We start from the raw sequence: 9,061 nt of genomic DNA, 5'->3' as shown, positions 1-9,061 counted from the left end.
CAGCTACATCATTGTTTGCACCGGGCATCCCAAAAAATGCATGCCATATACAAAGATCAAATGATGCAACCGTCTTAAGAATAATTATTGGGCCATCATGATCACCCCGATGATATTGACCTTGCTAAGAAACAGGACAGGATTCCCATTCCCAGTGTGTGCAATCAAGGCTACCAAGCATCCCGGGAAAACCGGGTCTTTGTTGATGCATATCATATAATTTTTGTACATCACTTTGAGTCGGCTTCCTCAAATAGTTTATGATATAATTGTGGAATACCTAAGTTTAATAAATTTTATAAAATTCATACTCAAAATGTTATGGTTTTGAAATAAATAATTAGAATAATAATACTCACATTCGTAGAATGTGTAAAGCGCCTCACGAGCCACTGTCTCCGACATCTTTAAATACTCTTCCATGGCGTCGCTCGTAGTCCCGTACGCTAGTTAACAAATTGCCGCCATGCATTTTTACATAGTTGAATATCCCGGTTTACCTCTCGCGTCCGGCCGTTGTTGGAAGAATGCATAAACGCGTTCTAAATCACCAACTATTCGTAAAAATAGTTAGCGACTCATCCGATAACCGCACCGAAATCGTTCCGAATCAAAAGTCGCGTCCGGCGAAAAATAATCTTTCATCAACCAGTCATGAGCACCTACGCGATCCCGTTGAAGATGATGCCGTCTTTTTAGTGGTTGTGAGCTTTTGCAATGCTGGACTAAGAGTTGGGCGGCCTCTCGAATAGCACTAAATATCGTGTCATCATCTGAATCCAAATTGGAAATATCGTCGATATCGGGCTGCAAGTTGGGTATCGAAGATGAGTCGGAAGACATATTTGTGGAGAAAGTTTTAAAAAGTTTAAATAGGAGAATGGGATGTTTGTAGAGATTGGGTGAATGGCATATATATATATATATATATATATATATATATATATAGAGGAGAGATTTCAAATGAGAACCCCTTTGAGTTTTAAGAACTCGAAAGAACTCAGTGTAACGATTTTTTTTTTCGATTTTTTTACACATGCGTAATATATATAGGTTACACACACGTAAAAAAATTACAGAATTTTTTACGCATCGAGTCGACTTTTTACACATGTGTAACGGACGTAAAAGTTAGTGTAACCACTTACAAATTTATTCTCTCTCCCACTTTGACTTTTTTGCCAGATTTAATCTCAACCACATATTCCAATCCATTTAATTAAATGTGTGGCCTAGAATGGAGTTCTTAAGTTTTTACAACTCAACATGGTTCTCAAAATATCCCTCCCCTATATCTATATGTATATATATATATATATCTATATGTATAGATATATCTATATATATACATATATATGTATTTTATATTATTTAAATTTGATAACGGTAATAAATCCGTTGGAGGGGGGGACCCCACCGTCACCGCGCCGGCCGTCCCCTTCACGCCAAACCCTTCCGCACCCCCGGCGGTGTTCCCTCCTCCACAGTGCCCTTCTCCCTCCTAGTCTAACTATTCATTAAATAAATGTGTTTCAAAATCACCTTTAATTGACTTTTTATGAGTTATGAATTTATGAATTGGTGATAAATTTTAGATCAATCTAAATAAGTTGTTGGGGTTAAGTTACCAGATATAAAGCATTATTTATTAACTATAGCAATATATTCAAATTCAAACATTACACTAAAGAAAGTTATTAAATAATTAGGAGACGAAAATTCAAATATAAACGGGCACCATTTGCTATATGGATGGTAGGTATAAAACGATAAACGACCTCATTCTTGCATTACATATAGTCAATCCAACTTCAACCTCCATCCATAATCCCATACACGCTTCTCACCTCATCTTCATCTTCAATCTATTCCTAAATTCAATCAAAACTTAACTCAGCAAAACTAAACACAAATTAACAAAACGTACATATTATGGAGTCTGTGGTTTCTGAGCTAGAAGGAACCCTTTCAAAGAACAAAGATCCATTCTCCTACTTCATGCTAGTCGCATTCGAAGCATCGGGCTTAATCCGATTCACAATGTTGTTATTATTCTGGCCGATTATCAAGCTACTCGATGCATGTGGGAAGCCGGATATTAGCTTGAAACTGGCCATATTTCTTGCAACCGTTGGAGTTCCCATGTCAAGATTGAGTCGGTGGCGAGGGCGGTTTTGCCCAAGTTTTACTTTGATGATATTGATTTGGAAGCTTGGAAGGTGTTTAACTTGGGTGAAAAACGGGTGGTTGTGACTAAAATGCCTACGGTTATGGTTGAGCGGTTTGTGAAAGAGCATTTGCTGGCTGATGAAGTTATTGGGAGTGAGCTTGTGGTTAGCCGGTTTGGGTTAGCCACTGGCTTGGTTCGAGATAATGAGTTCGGATCATCGGTTTGTGATCGTGTTGCAGCCATGTTTGGTGGTAGACAACCGGCCCTAGGGCTCGCAAGATGCCCTTCAGATTCTTCGTTCTTGTCTCTATGCAGGGTAAACCAAAATTACAATACATACACTAAGATATTTATAACACGAAACAATCCATTTTGATTGGGAAAACTCACAAAATAGCTTTAATTTTCTAAAACAACTAATCAATTATAGCACGACAAGTGTCTTTTGACGCAATGGGTTTCAGCTTGACGCATCAGATCCTTTGTCGCAATAGATTCAGTCATTTTGGTGTAGCAAATTCACCCCGGTGCAGCGGATCCATGAATGGCTTGAGATCCCATGTGGTCCACAGATTAATAAGATAAACTTTTTCCATAAAATTAATCGAGCGTCTAATTTGTCGGTGATTGTTGACATGTGTCCTCTTACATATGATCGGTGAAAATTATTAGAAACTATAAACAAAGTCAATAATTTATTTTTCCTAATTTCAAAAGGGTAAGTTTATTTTGTTAATATCATGATCAAAATGAATATTTTCGTTTCCATGAAATTATCATGCATGTGCATGAGAGTTATAATTAACAAAAATTAGCATACAAATAATATTATTTTATGTGATTGCAGGAACAACTAAATACACCATACATAATCAAAGACAAGAACCACATCCCACACCAGAAAACCCAGCCGGTGCCGGTGATCTTCCATGACGGCCGGCTCGTGAAGCGGCCGACTCCTTCCACTGCACTTCTCATCCTTCTCTGGATCCCCATTGGTGTCGTCCTTGCAACCATCCGTATACTAGTTGGACTTATATTGCCAATGTGGGCTATTCCTTATGTGGCCTTCGTATTCGGTTCCAACGTCACAGTGAAAGGAGTCCCGCCACTAACACCGTCAGGGTCCAACGGCGGCGTCCTCTTTGTCTGCACCCACCGGACTTTAATGGACCCTGTGGTGTTGTCCACTGTCCTCCAACGAAGTTTCCCAGCGGTTACTTACTCTGTATCAAGATTATCCGAGATCTTATCACCCATCCCCACCGTTCGTTTGACCCGAACCGCCATGTGGATGCTGAGAAGATCAAAAAGGAACTATCCAAAGGTGATTTGGTGGTTTGCCCCGAAGGTATACATAGTTTGTATTTCCTTTTCATTGGTGTTTCTATTATAAATTTTGGATTACAAGTTTTTATTTTATTCATTATATTTAGTTTTTTTCTTCCTCAAATACCAATCTATATATACTATCTAAAACTATATATTTTTCTATTTATGCTAAAACTTATACTTTATTATTATTATTATTACAAATTCACATAAAAGTAATGCATTTCTATATTTTATTCTAATTTCGTTTTATATTTATATGTTTAATTTTTGAATTATTTAATGCTATATAAGTTTTGAAACTGCTACGTACAGCAGTGATCCTAGTAAAACGGTCAACTGAATGACCGGTCTAGTTATAAAAATATTACTTTTTTTATTTTTATAATATTTGTTATGCGTTATAATTAACACAATTACGTTAGTTTTTACTAAAAATAATAACTTGTAGAGAATCATTTTTGCTCCAATATTTATATGTTTAATTTTTAAATTGTTTATAACACCATACCACTTTTAAAACCTTACATCAAACACATAAAACTAAAATGATCATTGTAATTGGATCCTTTTGTTTAGTATATGAACGACTATGGAATTTCTTATTACAACCCGTAGAACTAAAATGACCGGCCTAGTTATAAAACATTATTTTTTAATAAAATTCTATGGGTTGTCAAGTGCGTATAGTTTTTAGTTACTTACTAATAATAATAATATTAATAGGTACGACTTGTAGAGAACCCTTTTTGCTTCGATTCAGCGCACTTTTTGCCGAACTAACAGACCGGATCGTGCCTGTGGCAATGAACTACCGTGTCGGGTTCTTTCATGCAACAACTGCTAGAGGTTGGAAAGGGTTAGATCCAATATTCTTCTGCATGAACCCTAGACCAGTTTATGAAGTTACGTTCTTGAACCAGTTACCAGCAGAGGCTACATGCTCATCGGGAAAAAGCCCACACGATGTCGCAAATTACGTTCAACGAATCTTGGCGGCCACACTAGGGTTTGAGTGCACAAATTTCACAAGGAGAGACAAGTATAGAGTGTTGGCTGGAAATGATGGAACAGTGTCTTATACAACGATGATGGACCGGGTTCATAAGATGGGGAAAACCGTGAGGAAGGTGGTGGGTACATTTAAACCATTTGTGTTTAACTAGTTAATGGTAATTAGTATAATAATTGTTTGTTTTTTTATGTAATAAGTTTTTTTTTCCTTGCTTATTGTTTACGAACATTTTTTTTAATGTTGGTTTTACATTGAAAGGTTAATTAAATAATGTATGTGGATTGATATTTATCTGGGTTTTATGGTGATTTATTTTGAGACAAACTGGACACACAAATTCCTATAATTTCACAAGAGTAAATTGTAGTTTGTGTCACTGTGATTTGGAGCAGAAACTCGTTAGGCCCCTTTAAAAGTTGAATTGTATGCATCCTTGTGGTTGTCGAACGGCATGATCACATTGCGTCCCTTCATTTATTATCCATTTAAAAATCGTTTGAAAAGACTTTTATGCCTTTTTATGATTTTGCAATTGCATCCCTGCCCTTTGTATGCATACAGTTTGCTTGCCTCCTCCATCTCCAACAAATTCAAAAAATTCAAATATAATTCCAATTCTTATGCAGTTCATTTACACCTTTCAACTCATGTAAAAACACTATTTGCAAATTCAGGTTAATTTAACCTAAAATTCATACACACCCATCGTTCATATCGAGTAGGTTAATCATCAATAATAACTTTACACATTTTTTTTATTAAAAACCATCCATAATCATAACACAAGGTTACCATTATTTATAGGAATATTGGTTTTAAATAATCTCAACTATGTCCTACTGGTAAATATTAGTCCCAATTTTACAATTGTCTGCTGACAGTCCCAACTATTGGTGTATTTGTTTTTAACATGCCGCGACTATCGGATGACTAACTCCGTTAGTTTAATGCTTACGTGACACGCCTTGTTTTCAAAAAGATCTACGTGGCAACATTACGTGACATCTGATGTTGAGTAGGCTGCCTTGTTGGACTCTTTGCAATCGCAACCATCGCCAGAACACACGACTACCACACACTTCACTTTTTAGACTTGCTCCAGAACACACGACCACCCCTGCAACCATCGCCGGAACACAGCCCAACACCCGCTGTTGTACCTATGTCTCCGATAGCAACAACTACTTTCCTGGTTGCTAATTTGGTGGGTGTTCGATTCCTTCCGTTAGCAAACCCTAGAACCACAACCACATTCGCATCAATCAGAATCAATTATAAGATCAAAAAGCCTAATTCAATTTCTTAACAAAAATCCCTAATTATATCAAACCCTTACAATGCCAGAATGCATATTCAGATCTCCGCAACCACCATCACCGGAGACACAATCGTTTTTGGCTAAGCTACAAAGTACGAAATTGACGAAAAACATAGTCCGATCTGCTACAAACCAGCTATCTCTCGGCTCGCCATCACCTGGAAAACCCTTCCGATCTGCTCGGAAAAATTATAGTGTCGAAGCCTAGTACAACGCTCCAGATATGCTCGGCTCGCCATTAATCGCAGGTTGCAGTGACGGTGGATTTGGTAGGGTGATATAGGATGGCTGAATGGAGGAATATGATGGTGGCCGGAATGTTGGAGACGGTGGTTGGTTGTGGTGGGAAAGAAAAGGTTGGGAATCATGGATATTATTATTATTATTATTATTATTATTATGCTTGGTTGCCACGTAAGCTACCACGTAATCAAGTCTTTAACAACTAGGCAAGCCACGTAAGCATTAGACTAACGGAATTAGCCATCCGTTAGTCGCGACCTGTTAAAAACAAATACGTCAATAGTTGGGACTGTCAGCAGGTAAGTGTAAAATTATGACTGATATTTACCAATAGGGCATAGTTGGGATTATTTAAAATCAGTATTCCTTATTTATATACAAATTTGATTGAAAAATTTGTACTTGATTAAGAAAAAAAAACAATCACTAAGGAAAATCCTTCCTAATAAAAATTGCTTAGTAAAAAACAAACCTTGATCAACTCCTCTGTTAGATATAATTAGGCATCAAAATGATACATAGGATCAACACCACCAACCCCCGCCTCCTCATTAATATATACTAGATGCCAACCCTGAGGTTCGGCCAACAACTCAACGACCCCCTAAGATGGAACGAGAACTGGGTCAAGGTGGCATTTAACCTGACTCTAGCTAAACATGTAATTGTTACATCAATAAAGCATAATTAACTACACTAAACAAGATTAGTTTTATCACACGTACCTCGAAAATCTTAACTTAAGCAGCGGAAGATTTGACTAAGTCGTTTCGGATTGTGACAGACGAATATTTAACCAGTCACAATCAATTTACATATAATACATATGTTGGACTTTATTCAACCATCAGAAATTTTACACGTGTCAAATACCCAACTTTTATTCAGATTACAAGTCCAACTAGACAAAAGTCTATATTTTTTCCTATTCAAACACATGACACCATTTTTCCCGCATGCACCACGAAGCTCCGAATTATCATTTACCTGAAAAGTATATTAAAACATTTGTCAACACGTATGTTGGTGAGTTATCATTTAAAAACTATGATGTAATAGCTCTCGACTTTTACATCAATTTATTTCTTATCATTTTAATTAATGAGAATATCATTATTAACTTTGAATCTTGCATCTTATTTCTTAAACAAATCGTATTAGTTGTAAACGAGCAAAGAGTACAACACATGCATGACTATCAAATGAACAACACGAGACATACCAAACTCGAAATATTCCCACCTTCGTAACCAGCATATCTTGCTAAATGAGGGGTGTCACCTCGATAGATATATCAATATTTATACGCCCTAGACCAAGGTTAACGGTTTTCCCATTCAAGTGACTCTTCCCATTTAATACGTTTTGTAAAATAAAATGCGTCAATTAAATATACTTTTCCCCAAAACAGTTATATATAAATCGTTATAAAAAACAAGGGGATTTATGAGAAACTCACTGTTTCTAGTAGATGATCGGTTTTGTCCAAAATTAGCTCGTGCCCTATTCATTTAGTACATGTTTTTAACGATTTATTCCCACAATATCCTTAAGTTGTTCTTTCAACTTAAGCGTTCACACAACCCTTTTAGTCTTTCAGAACCCACTGCTGGCTTTGGTTTGGTTAAGTCCAACATATACTTTCACTCAAACACGCATCACAATATTTTTAAGCGCACACACACACACATATATATATATACTCCCTATATTAACTAAACATATACTTATATATATTATAATTAAACCAATTTAATTGTGGATTAAGCCCAATAACTATGATCTCTAAGAGCTTTTCAACGGTTTAGTCAGTGTTTGTTGTTAAAAAAACAAAATAGTTGTACTTACCGGCTTACCGCGTCAAGATAGATTTTCAAACGGCAGAGGTGAAACAGAGGCGGAATCAAGTAAATTGCGATGCACAAACCTGTAATTACGCAACACTTGATTATCAGCAAAATTCAAAACCTTCTTCGTAGTGTCCCAACAACTCTGACCCAAATACATCTGGTTATGCTGCCCGCTACACGGCTGACACCCTATAAAATGAGTATTAAACGGCCGCCGCCAGCTAAACTTCCCATACCCAGCCTCTTTCAAACACTACACATTTAATTTCTCATTGAATCTGTACATTTACATAATTTCTAAATAATTTACATAAAATTTCCATGGTGGTTAACGGTGGCTTGATGATGAAGATGAGTGTGGGAGCTTTCAAAACAAGCCGGTTGCATCGGTGACGGAGGTCCAGCGGTGTCGCAGCTTCAGCTACTTTCACGGTGGCAAGGATTCAACGACGGCGGAGCTTCAGCGGTGGCGTAGAACTTTGATGGCAGTGGCATATTGTGGACATGAGGAAAAGACTATGAAGATTGATTGTGTTGTGTTGTGTTGAGAATATGAAGAATGCATGATGAATATTGAAAGAGAGTTTTTATGAGATGATAATGTATTGAAGAAGGTTGAGGTGTAGGTAAGATAAAGATTGGGTGGGGGTTTTGTGGCCATTGGATGATGGTATAATCACTGGATAAGAATGATTCTCACTTTATTCACACGGATTGAGCTATTAGCGATGACATCAATAGCGGCGACTCCAGGCAATAGCGATGACGGTTGTGGCCGTCGCCGCTATTGCTCGGTGTCGCCGCTAATAGCTGAATTTCTTGTAGTATTTCCAAATTCAGTACTAAATGAAGACCGTCTTTAATCCACTTGTCGAGTTAAAGTTTGTACCGCTTTAACATTTTTAAACACTCAACTTTTAACATCGATATCTCATTCATCTTAGCCCCATTTTTGAACGTGGTTTGGTTTGTTGAGAAACTCTCTCAACATAGAACCCAAACAATGTATTTAATATATTTATATAAATACAATTAGATATAAATATTGATGTCCAAAATTAGGAAAACTATTTTTCTATATTTGTGAAAAATAATATTTTCACAAAAATTCCAGCATATATTACTCTTCCTTG

At 36.7% G+C, this 9,061-nt stretch overlaps 1 pseudogene across 1 annotated transcript; it reads left to right on the top strand.

Moving 5' to 3' along the window:
* Positions 1-1,932: 1,932 nt before the first annotated feature.
* On the top strand, positions 1,933-4,806 carry LOC143573308 (glycerol-3-phosphate acyltransferase 5-like; annotated as a pseudogene). Its single transcript, XR_013142407.1, has 3 exons — positions 1,933-2,486; positions 3,018-3,521; positions 4,229-4,806. The product of XR_013142407.1 is annotated as a glycerol-3-phosphate acyltransferase 5-like (transcript).
* The last annotated feature ends 4,255 nt before the right edge of the window (positions 4,807-9,061 follow it).

The sequence above is a fragment of the Bidens hawaiensis genome, unplaced genomic scaffold (assembly GCF_021521415.1).
Source record: "Bidens hawaiensis isolate Kalapana, Puna unplaced genomic scaffold, B.hawaiensis_p1.1 tig00026376_1, whole genome shotgun sequence".
Lineage (NCBI taxonomy): Eukaryota > Viridiplantae > Streptophyta > Magnoliopsida > Asterales > Asteraceae > Bidens > Bidens hawaiensis.
The sequence above is the reverse complement of the archived record's forward strand: the minus strand, read 5'-3'. Positions and strand labels throughout refer to the sequence as shown.